This window comes from Cynara cardunculus, assembly GCF_001531365.2.
Source record: "Cynara cardunculus var. scolymus isolate 2C chromosome LG 17, CcrdV1, whole genome shotgun sequence".
Taxonomy (NCBI): Eukaryota; Viridiplantae; Streptophyta; class Magnoliopsida; order Asterales; family Asteraceae; genus Cynara; species Cynara cardunculus.
The window spans coordinates 26,784,839-26,785,472 of NC_037544.1; positions in this window are offsets into that span (position 1 = coordinate 26,784,839).

A 634-nucleotide genomic window follows, 5' to 3' on the forward strand; every position below is an offset into this window, starting at 1 on the left:
ATTTCAATATAATTTTTTACAAGGGTATTTGTAAACCAAGGAGTGAATGAAAATAATTCATTTTCCTTTATACAAAATTTATAAAATTCATTTGCGAAATCTTTGATTTCAGAATCAGTAAAGATTTGAAAATACCATTTTAAAAAAGGCTTCCAATTTGGATTTGTTTCAAAATCTTTACAAATAATCTGTCTGGCAGGAGATTCTTTGGTGAAATCAATCTTTTCACCATTAATAAATCAACTTCTTTTAGTCGTATTAATCATTAAATTAAAAACTGAGATCTGACATTTGTGTCAATCTTTCTAGCCTTCTGGACATCATTATCAATAATGCCATTTATGTGAACTCTCAATTCACTAACAGGGTCTTCCAAAGAAGACCTTTGTTCTTCTTCATCTTGAGGAGATATAGGCGTCCTAGTATCTCGCATATAGGATGTAGAAGGCCTTGAAGGCTGATTAACCATATACTCAAAAGGAGATATGTGATTATGAGTCATAGAACTAGATCTTGGAAGATATCTTCTTTTAGTATATATATATATATATATATATATATATATATATCCGTACACATTATATATTATTATTATTATATATAAATATTAGTATTATAATTTTATCTTACTTAT